At 43.4% G+C, this 18,217-nt stretch overlaps 1 protein-coding gene across 5 annotated transcripts in view; it reads right to left on the bottom strand.

Moving 5' to 3' along the window:
- LOC126258345 (long-chain fatty acid transport protein 1-like) overlaps positions 1-18,217 on the bottom strand; it is a 375,714-nt gene that overhangs the window by 143,524 nt on the left and 213,973 nt on the right. The window contains exon 1 of one of the 5 annotated variants that reach the window (XM_049955640.1): positions 4,707-4,769. The exons of the other annotated variants lie outside the window; for them this stretch is intronic. The gene's annotated coding sequence lies outside the window, so the exon portion shown is untranslated. Of the gene's footprint in view, positions 1-4,706; positions 4,770-18,217 lie in introns of those variants that run through there. 5 annotated transcript variants of the gene reach the window in all.

Here is an 18,217-nt window from a genome sequence, read left to right as displayed (position 1 = left end):
TATTACTCCATGTTGGCTCTTGTACATGTTCTATATTACTTGTCTGTTCTTATAGCTTACCGCTATTTTCCTCAGAGTTTCGAACATCTTGCACCTTTTGATATTCTCGAACGTTTTTTCCAGGTCGACAGATCCTATGAGCGTGTCTTGATTTTTATTTAGTTTTGGTTCCATTATCAGCCGCAACGTCAGAATTGTCTCTCTGCTGCCTTTACCTTTCCTAAAGGCAAACTGATCATTATGTTCCATTTAAGTAAGTAAAAAACAAGGGGGGGCACTTCCTGGTTTGAAACTATGGCAGATAATTGGAGCTGCTCAATTAACACGCAGGTGCAGGAGACGGTGCCTGCTTATTGGTCAGATTCTCGCCTTTTTTTTGTGTAAAACGAGCTTTAGGCCCACCATGAGCAGGAATCCAACGCCAAAAGCGAGGGATGGTGTCACGTCAACAGCTAAAAGCATTAATTATCGAAAAATCAATCTCCAGTGGTTGTGATCGCCGAGTACTGGAGAAATTGCACCTAAATGTAGAGATACGTGGCAAGTTGTGTACGAATTCAGTCAGAATCTCAAACTGCTCTGTCAATCACAGTGCGAAGCAACCTATGCGAATCCAAATCGAAGCAGAAAAGAAAGTCTAAATTTCTAATCACAGGAAATAATACGATAGCATGATTCTACTAGGCCCGGGGTTGTGTAATACAAAACAGTGGTTGGAGGTAAGTACATTGTGCCAAAAACACGATTTTTTGTGTATGGCAGACACCCAAAGAAGCTATTCGTCACTAAGGGTGAAGCGTAGTTCCATGATATTACGATTGTTCTGTTTCCACTCTTTGACTAAGAATGGCACATGGAATTTGCTGAGTTTTTGGAGGCTCAAGCGTAAGTTATTGTACAGACATTATTTCAAAAGAGACAAATCCAAGTGCGAGTCCAGCCAAGTTAATTCGTATGAAACACTACATCTGCATACACATCCCAAGGGGAGGCGTGTTACTATGTAAAGTATACGGTCACAGGTAAGTTCAAGCAGCTTGCTGTTTACGTTATTTTGTTAGCAGACAACCAAAAGAAGTAAAGAGCGTGTCGACAGTAAAGGAGACAGAACATGCTCCCAAAAAGAAAAGTTTCAGTACCGGCGTTATACTGAGTTGCATGAATGTACTGTGAAATAGCTGGCCGGCCGCGGTGGTCTCGCGGTTCTAGGCGCGCAGTCCGGAACCGTGGGACTGCTACGGTCGCAGGTTCGAATCCTGCCTCGGGCATGGATGTGTGTGATGTCCTTAGGTTAGTTAGGTTTAAGTAGTTCTAAGTTCTAGGGGACTGATAACCACAGCAGTTGAGTCCCATAGTGCTCAGAGCCATTTGAACCATTTTGAAATAGCTGATTCTTCAATATTGTGAATAACTGTATGGAAGCTTGATAGCTAGACGTAATACTTAAGAAAGAAAATTATGTGTGAAAGGACGCCAGATGTGAACGACATAACATACTCGCAGGAACTGATTTTTTTCGGAAAAGTAAAGCATCAGCTGTGACATACAGATTAACAGTTTGCACGGTGAATCGGTTGTGGCACAATATAAACTGCGCAGCGCTATCGCAAAAAGCAGTGTTTAACTGATCAACCTTCTCTCTCCGTAGCTCCCTTGGCACTCAACGGCTGTCATCCGCGAATGTATCGCCAGAAAACAGCTGTGATGTCACAGATGGCGAGGAGCCTGACGGTACTACAGAGAGCGAGAGGCAAAAACGAAGATAAATCCTGTTTCTGGCTATTCCTGCAGCAACTTGGCAGTCATTTATTCAAGTAGCGAGTACCGGAACGAATCCTGTTTGTAACTCATCCCCCCCCCTGCTGCTCCTTCTTTCCCCCTCCCCCCCCCCCCTCTCTCTCTCTCTCTCTCTCTCTCTCTCTCTCTCTCTCTCTCTCTCTCTCTCTGTGTGTGTGTGTGTGTGTGTGTGTGTGTGTGTGTGTGTTTTAAACTAGAACACTAGCGAGTGTCTGATCAATTTCAGGGCGGATAATCCCATGTACATTTTACTCTTCCACTGTTAACTTAAGTAATGCACTGTATTATTAATAGGACAAAATTCGGGTTGACAGAAGCGTCCGATCCCACGCGTCGGCTTTGACCCGTGACGTAAGGGTGTTGTGTGTGACGTCATGACGGCGCGGAGTTTGGTTTGAGTGTGGCTGTCTCCAGTTCTGTTTTATCTTATTTTATTTACTTTTCTGATCTGTTCGTTCTATCTCGTGAGATTTTTTTAAATTTAAAAACACTTATTACTTATTTTAATTATCTGTTTCCTCCAATTTCTGTTTTGGTTTATTATATTTATCTTTCTAATCTGTTCGTTCTATCCCGTGAGATTTTTTTTTTAAGTACAAAAAACACTAATCAGCTACTGAAGCATCTTTATCTTCTATGGGTTGCAGGGGTTACGACCCCTGGGGAGGTGGGTGGGTATTCATGCATGGCTGTCTTCACTTACACGTTGTAGCTACGCAAGGCGTCTAAATTTGTTTATATTTAGTTTGCCCCCACCCAAAACACCCCATTTCCCGCGCTTGTCCCGTTAGTGTCATTAGGCTTCTTGTGGAAAGTGTGTGTGTTTGTTTTTGTTTGCGCCATATTTGTGACGTCATGGGTCAAAGCAGACGGGCGGGATCGGATGCTTCCGTATTTCCCAAAATTCCTCTGAATACATTTCACCAATTTTATATATTATTTTTAAGCCTCTGAAGAACATTTTGAGTCTTAGTAAGGAATTAGCAATCAGTTGCCACATCAGCCACATGTTTCCATTTCATCAGCAGTGTTAGTGATTTTATAGTGTTTACAACTTGGTCTAAGGCATGTTTCTGTCCCTAATACTACGTCTTATATCGTGGGGGACGTCCTTAGAGGCTGTAAAGACGGAGTTAGTTAATTTTAGAACGTAAACTTGATTAGGTGGCGGAAAGTTAATTAACTTCGCGTGTATTGCCTGAGGATGTCTCCCACAGAAGGGGGAAATGTTAGGCGCAGCAAGATCCTGCATATTCCTTACTGTTTTTGGTTTCTCGGCAGAATCAGAGAGAGCGCTCGCTCAACTGAAGAAAATGACGGAGGAGGCAGTGTCCTCGTTGAGGCAGTTGTCTTGGTACTTGTTTGACGATACTGAAGGAAACCTTAGGAACTTGTATTATGGTCGCCAGACCAGTATTGGAAATGGCTTTCCAGAGCACGCTTGCGTTGCCTTAGCGTCGCGACACCTGACGCGGCTGCAGCAGTGTCTACGAAAGTAATCAGTGAAGCGAACAAAAAGTTGGAATTCCTGCTCGTAAGAAACGAGAGTCTCGACGGTGTAACTGTGACGACAGGCGTTTTGGATGAAGTTACCTCTCAATGCCAAGTAATGTTGGAGTATGTAGAACTAGTGTCTGGCGGCAGGACAGCACCATTCTCCTGGTAATTCGACAGACGTCTCCGCTTGTTGCATAAGTGCTGAATTATTCGAATAATTAGTCACTGTGTAATCAAAGGACATAATGTCCAACATTTCTTTCTGCTGTACAAGAGATTTCTGCGCGGCACAAATATGCTTACAGAGCAAGGTTTCCGTTCTGGGCGAAAAGTGCAAGACCATGGCAATCACAGTTAGCAAAACAAAATGCAATCGCAGAGAGTAGGGTAAGCTATGAAGAGGTGGTGGAACGCGAGCGCCATTTGGTTGTAAGTAGGAGTACCATCAAACAAACAATAGTTCCTTTTAGCCATACTTAAGTCGAAGCACAGAGAACAGTTTCAAAATTGTTTGGCTGTAGCAGCTTGGCTGGAAAGCCACTCCAATCATCTACGGAGAACTATCGCTTAATGTTTACAATTCCTTTCGTTGAAGTGAACTATATGTGCGCGAAAAAATGCGCAATGTATCCTTCGCTGTACACACACGCGCGGCTTTATACTTGGCACGAACTTCATTGGTGATCGACGAAACGTTTCGGCTGAAAACAGTATGCAATGGCTTTCATCAAATGACAACTCTTGGAGCTTCACAGTCGTATCACAAATTTATCATTCGTATGCTCAAATGCGTTTTCCACTAATTATCAACTTGATTCGATAAGAAAGGTGTCAGGTGCAAGCTAAACACTCATGAACTCGTACGGGGTACCAAGAAAACCTTCAGCAAGTGCAGCTGGCGCGCTACTGCGTAAAGAAACAACCAATGCATCGCTAGTAGACATTGGCGGGTGTGATGCGAGAAATACTTCAGCCGTTCGTAACCAGCCCGTTGGCGTGTAGTGCTGTTGTTCCACCAGGCAAAACGGGTCACGACACCGGTTCCCAGTAGCGATAGGAGTTACGTAGGCCAACTTACATTTCACCGAACTGTACTCTCGACTTTCGAGGCGGTAGTTCATCACACTGTATGCAGTAAAATCGTGGCCTCAAGTTCACATGCTCACCAGTTTGTAAAAAAAAAGACACACGCGCACGTGTTACACAGTTATTCGACAAACACATGCTGTCGAGCATCCTACTTACAAAATGCTGAAAACAGTAAACAATTGCAGGAGTAACTAGGTACAGTTGATGGTAAGAGTAGAGCACGGAAGCAATAAGTGGGTTACACTAAAAGCGATACAGACGCAGTCAGGTCGACAAACGACTGAGTATTCGGCAGAGAGAGGTTAAAGGTTGACGTTGCCTACCTGCCTGCCTGAGTGCGGCTCGGCTTCCGCACAACGCTTGCTTCGGGTCGCTCCTCGGTGCACTTTGTGAACAAACTGCCGCAGCCGCTCGTCGCCGAGGTGACGCCGCAGCACGCGAACCCTCTGGCGGTAGCCGCAGGAACTAATCCACGCTCCCAGAATCGCTCCGTTCCCCACTTCAGCGGAGAAAGTGCGTGAACGAACCGGTATCTCCAGCCCGAGTTTTTAAAGAATGTTTATCACTTCCCGTGCGCATAAATTTTCTCTCGACATCTCTCTTCCATTTCCAGTTATCCTATGGTGTTTTCTGTTTTTAGATAGAGGTATTGCTGCAACTATGGCATAAATGGCTAGTCGGTAGATGTGATGTAAGTGTACAAATGCCGGGCGGTGTGGCCGAGCGGTTCTAGGCGCTTCACTCTGGAACCGCTCGACAGCTACGGTCGCAGGTTCGAATTCTGCCTCGGGCATGGATGTGTGTGATGTCCTTAGGTTTAAGTAGTTTAAGTAGTTCTAAGTTCTAGGAGACTGATGACCTCAGATGTTGAGTCCCATAGTGCTCAGAGCCAACAAATGTACAAATGAACAAACGATCGAAATTTCAGAAAAAATCGATGAATTACTCAAGAAAGAGCTTCCCAAATAGAGCTAGTCAGTAACGCGTTATTCCACCTGTAGCTCATATGCAAGTAGCTATACAGCTTGGCATTGATTGGCAGAGTTGCTGGATGTCTTCTTGAGGGATATCGTGCCGTTCAAGTGGCTTGTTAGTTCGTCACAATCCCGTGCTGGTTCGAGGGCCCTACACATAATGCTCCAAACGTTCTCAATTGGCGAAAGATCCGACGACCTTGCTGGCAAAGGTAGGGTTTGGCAAGCACGAAGAGAAGCGATATAATCTTTCGCGGGCGGGCACTATCTTGCTGAACTATAAGACCAGGATGGCTTGCCGAGAAGGGCATCTAAACGGGGCGTAGAATATCGTGGACGTACCGCTGTGCTGTTAGGGCGCCGCAGACGACAACGAAAGCGGCCCTGCTATCTGAAATGGCTGCCTAAACCATCGCTCCTGTTTGTCGGGCAGTGTGGAGGCGACATTCCGGCTGGTATCACACCGCTGTCCGGGGCTCCTCTCGTTGGTCTTCGAACTCAGTTTGAAGCGGGACTCTTCACTGAAGACAATTCTACTCCACTCAATGAGATTCCAGGCCGGATGTAACAGACACCGTGGCAAACGGACTTGGTGTACAGAGGTCGATGGTAGTCTGAACAAGGGGCGCCGTGAGCTCAGATTCCTGTCTGTGAGCCGCCTGTTAATGCTCCTTATTGTCACCGAAGTACCTGTTGCACGTCGGGTCGACGATAATGATGAATCCACTGCTCTGAGTGCCTCTCTAAAGATTATTCGGTGCTCACGTTACGTCGTCTGTCTAGGTCGAGCGCTTCCTTGGTGACTGTGTTCCTTCCAACATCTTCGAGTGGTGGCATCGCTCCTATTCAGATGTCGAGCGATTCGCTGATTATTCCAGCCGGCCTTTTTGAGCCCAACTACACGTCCTGTCCCAGAAGCTGATATCTGCGTGTTTGTTTACGCGTCTCTCTGCGAGGCACAGTTACTCTCCAGCTGAATACAGGAATGAAATTCGCGAAGACTTTATGTCCTGATATCGACAACCTGCTTACTATCCTTTCCAGTTGCGCTGCGAAACTGCGCCGCAGCGCCTCATATTCATCCATGAGTCGCCAAAGTTTACAGTTTTGCATTTTCCATCGTTACCTATATTAATATCAATTTGTGACAAATTTACATAACTTCTTTTTCGTGGTGCGTCTTTTTTTGGTAGATTTAAAATAAGACGATCATTCTTTCTTCTACAAAAAGGTAAGTCGGAAGTCAGTTCGCCGATGAATTTCTTCTAATTGATGTCCAGGAGCTTCAGAAAATATTTCGTTGTTCCGTGATAAATGCCAAACACTCCCACCCGGCTGATTTCTGCTATGGTCTAAATTTTTCTCTACGTGAAAGTAACGCCGTTACTTTTCATCACAGCCATGAGCTATAAACTTTGGGCTTAAAAATATTTGTAAATCACGATCCTGCAGGATATACATTTTATTTAACTATTTATCTACATATTTGAATGCAAAAAAATTCTTTTTTTTTTTTTTTTTTTTTTACCACTCACTTATGGTAATCACTAGTACAGATCTGCTTTCATTGAACGGCAAATAATAACTGAAATTAGACAAGAGCACCCTTCAATGTTCCTTATGATAATGGCAATACGTTCCTTTTTCCTTGTCTCTGCTCTTCATTATAACATTGCGCCAGAGAAATCGTCTGGTTCGAGAGCTGTCTCCGTATGAACATTGATGCTTTAACTAGTACGTCCCATATCCATAACACTAAATGATTAATGCTTACATACGGTATACCGGTCTTCCGCGCACTCTGACACGTAGCACACAACGAACTTGGAGTGTGGCGTATTGATCTAGAATCTGTCTTCACATTTTCTTAGTTCACTTATCGACCCTGATCTAAACAAATTCTAGGAACGGGTATCTGCCAAAATTCCTGTTCCTCCTTGGTATTTAGAAGGGCACTCCCTATTTTCGAAGACAAGGAAACGCGTTCTCCTGTCTATGACAGCCGAGAATCCAACATGCTATTACTTTTTTGGGGAACAGTGTGACGTAGTGTATGTGTCATATTACGGGAAAACTGCTGCGTTTTCGCTGCAAGAACAAGCACTTTTTCTGTCTATTCAAATGCCCGTAAGACATTCTGCCTTGAGGAAAACTGCGACCACTGGGCATAAAGAGCCAAACAATCGTCAACCCGAGATAGATTTCACCACTAGAGCGCTTTGAAATGCATGGTAACGTTCCGTATGTTAAGGCGTTGTCTTTTCCTCTGACATAAAGTCGGCTCAGCCAATCAGTTGCAGCACGATCTGCAGTTTAACGTCGAATCCGAACCACGTCGTAATTGTATTTTCTTCGCTTTTATGAGGTGATAGCAGAAATGAGCACTCACATTACCGGGTTCGTAATCTGATAACGTGAACTGCTATCAAGGTTTGAGTTCAGCAGCCGTACTGAAGCAACGGAATGAATTTAGAAAAATTTTGTAGCAGTTTTTGAATCTTGCAGGTATGCACGACTGAGTTGTCGAAAAATGATACAGGTTAGGTGGGTAGGTCGAGTAACTAAGAGGTTCCGCATCGGATGGGGTGGGAGGAGAGAGAACTTTGTTGTAAAACTAGGTTAAAAGGAGAGAGAGAGCTTGATAGAACACTTCCTGAGTCAACAAGAAACTGTTAATTTGGCCAAGGCTTGCCTACAGTACACAGTTTCAAGTGGACTTAGTTTGAAGTAATTACTCAGAAATGAAGAGGTTTGCAGAAGACAGACCACCGTGGAGTGCTGCATCAGACCACAGCAACTAGGTGAATTTCGTTTCTTCATTAGTACAGTGTTCGCTCAGTTCTTTTATTTATTTTGCTGATAAGCTAAGCGAATATCATGAAATCAGTCCGGGTTTATTCGCAGTAGTAATATTATTGCTGAATCATTCATGAGTGGAAATCCGTTTGCGTAGCACACTGTAAGACAACCAAAAACGACGCGCCACGGATAAGTTGTGCAAACTCAACACAAACTGATATTCGTATAAGTATCGACGGAAAATACAAAATCGTAAACTTTGGCCGCCGCTGGATGAATGTGTGAGGCTGCAGTGCAATTTCACCGCGCAGCTGGCGAGGATAGTAAACAGGAGACATGTCGATACCAGGTCACAGAGTCATTGTGAATGTCATTCCGAGTACTCAGCTGGACAATAACTGCGCCTCGCAGACAAGCGCGTGAACAATATACGCGGATGTCAGCATTTGAGAGAGGACATTTAGTTTGGATCAAACAAGCCGGTTGGAGTAGTTGGCAAACCGCTCTACATTTGAACAGGAGCGATGGCAACATTCTACTATGTTGGCAGGAATGGGTGAACCATGGCCAAACAGAGTTCACAAGGAAGGGCTCGACCTAGAGAGCCGACAGAAGGAGAGGACCGAGCGGTGGTCAGCGGAGAGGCTCTCACAGTCCTGTTTTCATCATCATCATCATCATCATCAATCCGACGTGCATCTGGTGCTTCAGTGACGGTTTGCACACAAAGGGGACTAAGCTCATGATGGCCATGACTTCTGCACAGCAACAAGTCCATTTGCAGTGGTGTCTGCCACATTCGGCCTGGAATCACATTAACGGCAATAGAATTGTCTACAGTGACGAATCCGCCCTCGAACTGAGCCACGATGAGCAGCCGAGACGTATCTGGAAACGCCCCAGACAGCGGTGGTTACCAACCTGACGACCGCCAACCACACTGCCCAACAAACAAGACTGATGGTCTGGGCAGCCACTTCATTTGATATCAGAACCGCTTTGGTTTCATCAGTGGCGCTTTACTGTACAACGGTACGTCAACGATATTCTACGACCCGTCTTGTTGCCCTTCACGGCAAGCCATCCTGGGCTTACATTCCAGCAAGATAGTGCCCGTCCACACACGAGAGTTTCCACAGCTTGTCCTCGTGCTTACCAAACCTTCCCTTGGCCAGAAAGGTCGTCAGATCTCTCCCAGTTAGGCAAGGCCCTCCAACCGGCTTAGAATTTTTGCAATCAAACGCGCTAATTGGACAGAATTTAGCACGATATGCCTCAGTAGGGCATCCAATAATTCTGTCAATCAATGCCAAGCCGAATAACTGCTTCCATAAGGGGCAGAGGTGGACCAAGGCGTTATTGACTTGCTGAGCTTGTGAGGCTCTTTCTCTTTAATAAACCATCTGTTTTTTTCTGAAATTGTGATCCTTTGTTTATCTGTGTACGTACATCACATTTGCCGATTTCCGTCCCATTCGAACGATTCATTTGTGATGCGTCCTTTTTTTTGGTCATAGAGTGCATTTTTGCTAGGCCTTACAACTATCGTTATTTGTCTGGAATCACTAGTAAATTACCTCCCAGCAACTCCTCCTTGTCCCTAATCTTACTTCGCATCCCTTCTCTGTACGTAATGAGGATTTGTTGTTATTTATTTATTTATTTTTGGTTCCATTACCATACTTCCAAATTTAAATAACACAAATTATTAACAACAGTCAGTTCTGTTTATTATATTGTTCAGCATTGAAATCCTTTTATAACAGAAGAGGTATAAATTTTTATAAAATTCGTATGTGTACTCTACGGTTATCTGTGTTAAAAAGTTAAATTCTGTTACAACAAAAGGAATATTATTTTCAACTAAAAAGCTTTTCTATATACACCACAACTAAAAAAGCTTTCTCTAAGTCTACAAATGCTAGAAACGTAAGTTTACCTTTCCTTAATCTATCTTCTAAGATAAGTCGTAGGGTCAGTATTGCCTCACGTGTTCCAATATTTCTACGGAGTCCAAACTGATCTACCCCGAGCTCGGCTTCTACCAGTTTTTCCATTCGTCTGTAAAGAATTCGTGTTACTATTTTGCAGCCGTGACTTATTAAACTGATAGTTCGGTAATTTTCACATCTGTCAACACCTGCTTTCTTTGGGATTACAATTATTATATTCTTCTTTAAGTCTGAGGTTATTTCGCCAGTCTTATATATCTTGCTCGCCGGAGTAGAGTTTTATCAGGGCTGGCTCTCCCAAGGCTATCAGCAATTCTAACTCTCGGGGCCTTGTTTCGACTTAGGTCTTTCAGTGCTCTTTCAAACTTTTCACGCAGTATCATATCTCCCATTTCATCTTCATCTACATGCTCTTCCTCTTCCATAATATTGTCCTCAAGTACATCGCCCTTGTATAGACCCTCTATATACTCCTTCCACTGTTTTGCTTTCCCTTCTTTGCTTAGAGCTGGGTTACCATCTGAGATCTTGATATTCATACAAGTGGTTCTCTTTTCTCCAAAGGTCTCTTTAATTTTCCTGTAGGCAGTATCTATGTTACCCTAGTGGGATATGCCTCTGCATCCTTATATTTGTTCTCTAGCCATCCCCGGTTAGCCATTTTGCACTTCCTGTCGATCTCATTTTTGAGACGTTTGTATTTCTTTTTGCCTACTTCATTTACTGCATTTTTATATTTTCTCCTTTCATCAATTAAATTCCGTATCTCTTCTGTTACCCAAGGATTTCTACTAGCCATCGTCTTTTTACCTACTTGATTCTCTGCTGCCTTCACTATTTCATCATTCAAAGCTACCCATCCTTCTTCTAACGTATTTCTTTCCCCCGTTCCTGTCAATCGTTCTCTTATGTTCTCCCTGAAACTCTCTACAACCTCTGGTTCTTTCAGTTTATCCAGGTCCCATTTCCTTAAATTCCCAACCTTTTGCAGTTTCTTCAGTTTTAATGTACAGTTCATAACCAATAGATTGTTGTCAGAGTCCACATCTGCCCCTGTAAATGTCTTACAATTTAAAACCTGGTGCCAGAATCTCTGTCTTACCATTATATTATCTATCTGATAACTTCCAGTACCTCCAGGCATCTTCCATGGTTCTTGAACCAAGTGTTAGCTATGATTAAGTTATGCTCTGTGCAAAATTCTACAAGGCGGCTTCCTCTTTCATTTCTTACCCCCATTCCATATTCACCTACTACGTTTCCTTCTCTTTCTTTTCCTACTATCGAATTCCAGTCACCCATGACTATTAAATTTTCGTCTCCCTTCGCTATCTGAATAATTTCTTTTATCTCATCATACATTTCATCAATCTCTTCGTCATCTGCAGAGCTAGTTGGCATATAAACTTGTACTACTGCGGTAGGCGTGGGCGTCGTGTCTATCTTGGCCACAATAATGCGTTCACTATGCTGCTTGTAGTAGCTTACCCGAACTCCTATTCTTAATTCATTATTAAACCTACTCCTGCATTACTCCTATTTGATTTTGTATTTTTTACCCTGTATTTATCTGACCAGAAGTCTTGTTCCTCCTGCCTCCGCATTTCACTAACTTCCACTATATCTAACTTTAACCTATCCATTTCCCTTTTTAAATTTTCTAACCTATCTGCCCGATTAAGGGATTTGACATTCCACTCTCCGATCCGTAGAACCCCAGTTTCTTTCTCCTGAGTAGTCCCCGCCCGGAGATCCGAATAGGGGACTATTTTACCTCCGGAGTACTTTACCCAAGCGGACCCCATCATCTTTTAACCATAAAGTAAAGCTGCATGCCCTCGGGAAAAATTACGGCTATAGTTTCCCCTTGCTTTCAGCCGTTCGCAGTACCAGCATAGCAAGGCCGTTTTGGTTAGTGTTACAAGGCCAGATCAGTCAATCATCCAGACTGTTGCCCCTGCAACTACTGAAAAGGCTGCTGCCCCTCTTCAGGAACCACGCGTTTGACTGGCCAGATACTCCTCCGTTGAGAGAGAAGTTTCGAACCGGTGACCGTAGCAGCCGCGTAGTTCCCGACTGAAGCGCCTAGAACCACTCGGCCACAACGGCCGGCCCGGTTTCTTAAATTTCAATTTTTACGTTACTTACACTGCAAATAAACCGAAATAATTCTCAGTATATTGCATTTATTAAACATATAAAAGTAAGTAAACAGTGTGGGTGCCGCTAAAACTCAGAAACGAGTCCGTGTACGATCAAGGGAGTTATATGATGTGGTAGCCCTCTATCCCCAATTCATGTAGAAGGTTCCCTTTTTTACCTGAAGGACGTGCTTTTCAAGATATAAAGCCAGAGGTTGAAAACACAACTTCAGTTGTTTATTTCCTTTATTATCACGACCAGTTTCGGGCTCTCATATCCCATCCTCAGGTGTCGCAACTGTGCTGTGGCACCTGAGCGCCGTGGAGGACGTGTACTAGGCGCGGCGTGCTACCCATGAGCGCAGTCTCCCTGTTCTGCGCTCATAGGTAGCACACTGTCCCTAGTACACGACCACCGTGGCACTCGGGGGCCACAGCACAGTTGCGTCACCTGAGGATGGGCTTATGAGAGCCCGAAACTGGTCGTGATAATAAAATAAATGTAAAACTGAAGCGTTTTTTTAACCTCTGGTATAACGCTCAGTTGCGGATGTTCTTCCAACAGGATAGTTTGAAGATATAAAGGCTGGAAGTTTCGCCCTCTATAAATTCCTAAAACATTCCAGAATATTCCGGAATGTTCCACAATGCTCAGGGATGTTCTGGAATATTCGGGAACATCCCAGAACATCGCAGATCATTGTGGAACATTCGAGAACACTCTCGAACTTTGTGGAATGTTCTGGAACATTGTCGACCATTCGAAGCCTTTTTGGTACGTTCTGGAATTCGCCACTGGTAGGGCGATCCATTTTTAGATGTGTATAAAGCAAGACCCGTCGTGATTTCGAACGCCAGATTTCTAACCAGTGACGAAGGGAGAAACCAAAAAAGTAGTGCAGTTAGTAAATGAAAATAAATAGTGAAGTGTGAGTAGTCAAAGTGGTACAGTGACTGAATATAAATCGAAAATAAAGTGTGAAAAGTGTGTAAAGTGTATTTAGTGTATATTTGACAAAAATATATTTGAGTCATATTTTAGACAAAAATGTAAAAGAGGAGGAGATTTTGCCAGTTCTGAAGCAAATCGCAGAAAACAAAAATAATCATTTTTTTGCTAAACAGACGAAGCACGTTTAAGTTCCAAATGAACGAGAATGCAGCACCGTGAGAAGCAGGGAAACCGAAGAATAACGAGATGAAGGGATTGGAGAATCAAGTATTACAACACATTCTCAAAATCAAAGACGGCGAACTTAAGGCAGCCATGAAAATATCACCCTACGAGAAGCGCGGACGGGGACAAGTAAACAGTACAACCTAGCAAATGAAGCATTCCACTGTGAACCGACGAAAGAATACAACAAACAGAAATACGTCGCAATCGGAAAAACAGATAACATCTGCCAAATTTACAACACGAAAATGTTCAGTAGAGAAACATCAGAATTGTGTTGCATGAATGGAAAAATTCGGTTACCGCTACTGGAAGCACATCCGCAGGAATTTTTACTCTTATACTATAAAGTTTATCCTTTTATTCCCACTACCATACAATCTCATATCAACTCCCTGAGCGAAGCCGGGTGCCCCAGCTAGTATTTTCATGAAAGGTATGAAAAAGAAAGGGAAAGGCAAAATATAGGATTGTCGTCATTAGTTCATCAAATTCTGGGAATCTTAAAACAGCCTACAACAAAAATTTGCTGACTGATGTGCTAAAGCACTGCATGCAAGAAGGATAAATTTCTTCCGTTAATTGACTAGTGGGGAGGACAAACAAATCTACAATTATTCGACGAGATTTTTCAATATGAAGCATTGTCTCTCCGAATTCATTCTGCTTGTGCAAATCAGCGATGTCTGTTTTTATAGTCGAGTCAAGAATTTCATCAGAAAACTTCAAAACTGCCCTTATTTCCTCGGGAGAGAATAAGAAATACCTTTCAGACAAGACTGCATCAACATACAGTCTGCTGTAAACACCAGCTTTCCTCGCCAGTACTTGGCGGCATGTTGCGTGACGCGTGGTTTACTACCACACTGTGCGATAAGAGAGAACCTTTTATGAATGTAAGCCAAGTTTGTTCTTCTATAGAAATCCTTTCCTGGAAATTCATTTGCCATCCCAAATTTTTCCCTTTTCTTTTCACGTCATTTACAGCAATATAATGAATACAAGACACTGAACATTATTTCGGTTTATTTTGCTGTGTAAGTAATGCATCAACTGAAAATTTATGAAAAGGTTCCCGTGTAGAAACTGGACTCCACGATCATCAGATTATCGTTCGGTACATTTTCCGCTGCGCCAACCGCTACCTTGAAATTACGCTAACATAAATGGCGCATGCCTGCCCCACTCGCGCCAAAAATGCTATTTTCTATTTTTTTCGAAACGCTTGGCCATTTGGAGCTCTTGCTTTTGCCACTTTCATTTTTGGAAAAGTCTTGCTTATACCATAAATCTGGATGAAATCGGTGATGAATAAAAGGCGCGGTCTGTTCATGAGATGAAGAGCAGAGGAAATCGTCGCCGGCCGCTTCAAGCTAGTCGGAAGACTGACCGAAAGGAACATTGTAGAACTAAAAATAAAGAAATTCATATTCCAGAATGTTACTCTATGATTATCGCTCTAATTCTTTCAAGTATCACTGCAAAAATGACCTTACGTCCACCGAAGACTGCTGGTATTATTGGGTCGCTCAGACTTCTATCATCCCTGCTGGACCAGAGTGGTCACGAAAGAACAGGGGTCAAATCGACGCAGTCAAATTTGGTTATCAGTTACGATATATTACATTTGTCAAGCATATTGTGCCATCCGTGACAGCACATCACCAGGAAATGTTAATCATTCGCATTAGTTACCAAACATAATAGTGTTACAAGTTAGAATTCCTGCTGGAGAACTGCTAGGTGTTTCTCGAAATTGTGCATCGTCAGAGAGTTGCCCACAGGCAGCAAAATGCCCTGAGCTACTTTCATGACTTTGCGTAGGCTAGTAGGCTACATGTTCCTTGGGTCTCTTACAAGGTAGAAATACGCTTCAGCTTGCAATACAGCAAACAACATCGACCACATGAATGGTCATTCCTCGGTCAAGAAACAATGAAAAAACGTATCTCTGTGGTCCACTGCGAGAGGTGGTTATATAATTCTTACCGTGACTAGTTCCACATGTTGCAGCCATCATGCTGTCTTTGTGTGCCGTTCACAGAGTGACAGCGATTCGATGTCGGTGAGTTATTCTTGGAGTTGAAGAAGAAACCGAGTAGTACGGATTTGTGTAGTAGGGGTCATGTTGATCATCCGTGGTGGCTTACCTGAAACAATAGGAGATAAAACTGCACTAGGTTACGTTGTATGGGACCAAATCATACACCTGTAAAATATATTTTCTACTGCTTATGGTTACTGACATACAATGCATCGTAAATCATATTTTTTCCGAACCTTGGCAGTGTTGCTAAATGAAATATATCGCTGACAAAACTAGAGAAAAAAATCTCTTATTATTTGATTGCAACTTTATGTGTAAACTTCTGTACTTTGCCTTATGGGTTGGTCGTTAGTATTGGACTGACAGCTAAGGAGCGTCATAGCGAAAGAAAGAAGAACATATTAGATGTCGGAAAATGACTGCATGGTTTCCATTTATTGAGAATTGCAAAAAGAAATGTATAATGCATGCTTGACGTAAGACTGTAGGCAAAGCTCATGAGAAGTATTGTCGAGTGCAGGTCAAGTATTTTTTTTACCAATCGAACTGAAGGGAGAAATCTAAGGAATTCAGAGACTTATGCTAGAATTGTAACCGGCTGTTTTAGTTCGTACTCAGAACAACGGAGGTGATCAGAAAACCATATAAAACTAGTTACAGGGAAAATCGAAAAATAGTTCATATGGCTCTAAGCACTATGGGACTTAAGATCTGAGGTCATCAGTCCCGTAGACTTAGAACTACTTAAACCTAACTAACCTAAGGACATCACATACACCCATGCCCGAGGTAGGATTCGAACCTGCGACTGTAGCAGCAGCGCGGTTCCAGACCGAAGCGCCTAGAACCGCTCGGCACAGGGAAAATCGATGCCATGCTAAGATTCATTAGTGGAGTCCCAAGGAAATGTAATTCACCGATGAAGCAAGTTGACTACAAAGCTCTCGTTCGACCGAATCTAGAGCATTGTCCTCCGTCTGGGACTCCTACCAAGTTGAGTTAATAGAAGAGATAGAGAAGATCAAACGAAGACCGGCGCGTTTCGTCAGCGTGTCTCCTAGTAAGCTCGACAGCTTTACAGAGATATTTAATAAACTCCGGTGAGAGACGCTACGAAAGTCACGTTGTGCGTTACGGAGAGTTTAACTGTTAAAATTCTGAGATCGTACGTTCCAAGAACAGTCGATCGACTTATAACTTACTCCCACATACTAGAAGTGTTCAGTAAGTAATGCTACAAATTCTTTTCTCGGCCACTTTCGGTTGAAAAAAATGCAGAATTTATTGTAGGACATTGCGGAATATTCCCGCTTCAACCCCTATAGTTTCATGAAGTTCCGATAGATGGCGGCGATATACGTTGCCTTCAAAATGACGTCTGTAACGGAGGTGCGTTCCAAGGAGAGAATTGTCGCTGAGTTTCTTTTGGCGGAAAACCAGAGCACCCCAGATATCCAAAGGCGATTGCAGAATGTCAATGACAGTGAATAAAAGCACGGTGAGTCGTTAGGCGAGGCGTTTGTCATCACTGCAACGAGGTCGTGCAAATCTGTCCGATCTCCAGCATACTCCCAAGAAATTGAAGAACGACTTCAGCGTGTTCGTCGCCACAGAAATGCAAACGAACGTCTCCTTCTCCATGACAACGCAAGGCCTTACGCAAGTCTGCGCACCCGAGCGAGGGTCACAAAACTTTATCGGACTGTTCTTCCTCATCCACCGTACAACTAGGACAACGCATCTTCCATCTGTTTAGCCTAATGACGGATGCTCTCCACGAAAGCAGTACGTGGATGGTGGGGACGTTATTGACGCAACAAGACGTTGGCTCCGACGTCGACCAGTAGAGTCGTACCATGCGGGAATACAGTAAGATGGCATAAGGCTGTCGCATTGAACAGGAATTATGTTGAAAAACAGGGTTTTGTAGCCAAACGAGTGCGGGATAATATGGTGTATTGGAATCCTGAATAAAACCACCCTGATTTCAGAAAAAAATATGTTGCATTACTTATTGAATACCCCTCGTACGTTTCTCGAAATACCACGATGAGAAAACCGGTGTGATTAGATCTAATACGGAAGCAAGCTGGCGATCATTAGCAAAAGGAACAGGCCCGGAAGAAAATGACAGTGGTAGCAGAAGTACCACTCGCCACACACCGAAAGGTGGTTTGCGAACGAAGTGTAGATGTACGGCTAGAGAATTAGATTCGAGTCAATGGAAGGAAGGCAACGATCTTGTTGCTAAATGCTGTTGCTCTAATTTAAAGAACAACTGTTTCAGATGGACTACGAAACCGTTCGAGTATCTCCATCGTGTTCAAATAACTAACGGGAAAGCAAGCGGTTGACGTCTTCGACAACTGCCAATATTCTGATAGGTGAGCACCCCGCTATCTTCAAGGCACAAACGCTTTCGAATCCCCGTAAGTTGTTTGAAAAGTTTAAACCTCGAAAGAAATTCAAGTTTCATATCTCTGCCGCGCATTTATAACCACCACTATAAGGACAGGTAAGAGCCATTGATGCAGCTACAGAGGGATGCACAGGGCTATTTTTCCTTTATCCGCTCGAGTGGATGAGGAGAGCGCAAATGTAAAGAACCAACTTTCGAAGGAAGAGATGTTTAAGTTGAAAACTTTTCTACAATCATGTCTGATTCGGAAGGGCGCCGATTTTGGCCATCGTCGCATCTAATAAGAGAAACCATGGAAAACTAATCCTGGATGACCGGTCGAGGA

The sequence above is a fragment of the Schistocerca nitens genome, chromosome 1, assembly GCF_023898315.1.
Source record: "Schistocerca nitens isolate TAMUIC-IGC-003100 chromosome 1, iqSchNite1.1, whole genome shotgun sequence".
In the NCBI taxonomy this organism is placed as follows: Eukaryota; Metazoa; Arthropoda; class Insecta; order Orthoptera; family Acrididae; genus Schistocerca; species Schistocerca nitens.
Note: the sequence above shows the minus strand (reverse complement) of the source record. Positions and strands in the feature narration are given on the sequence as shown.